Source organism: Chrysochloris asiatica, unplaced genomic scaffold (genome assembly GCF_000296735.1).
Source record: "Chrysochloris asiatica unplaced genomic scaffold, ChrAsi1.0 scaffold00296, whole genome shotgun sequence".
Lineage (NCBI taxonomy): Eukaryota > Metazoa > Chordata > Mammalia > Afrosoricida > Chrysochloridae > Chrysochloris > Chrysochloris asiatica.
The window spans coordinates 1616768-1617325 of record NW_006408814.1 but is presented as its reverse complement, the minus strand read 5'-3'; positions in this window follow the sequence as shown (position 1 = coordinate 1617325).

The window sequence follows — 558 nt, the reverse complement described above, 5'->3', positions numbered from 1 at the left end:
AACCGCTGACCTTAAGGTTCGCAGCCCGATTCGTAACCACTATGCTACCAGAGCTCCTTGGTATATAGCCTCAAGAAATAAGAGCTGTGACACGTCTAGCTACATGCACACCCATGTTCACTGCAGCTCTATTCACAATAGCAAACAGATGGAGACAGCCTAAATGCTCATAAACAGGAGAATGGTTAAGAAACAAAACATACACACAATGGAATATTACTTAATGTTGAAGAATAACGAGGAGTCTGTAAAACACCTCAGAACATGGATGAGCCTGGAGGACATTAGTCAGTCACAAAAGGACAGATATTGCATGAGATCACTGTTATAAAAAGTTAAGAAAATATTTTTTTGCTGAATGAAATGGTCTATTATGGTTACATGGCAGGTCAGGGGTTTGGGGTAAGGGAAAAAATTAAGTATTACTAGAGGTAAATACTGTTACCTGATGGTACATGGAGTGGATTGCAATCATTGTAAAGTGAGTAAGTTGTTGAATGTGGGATTGATGATCTATCTGTAAACTTTCACTCAAGTCACAATAAAAAGTTAAAAAAA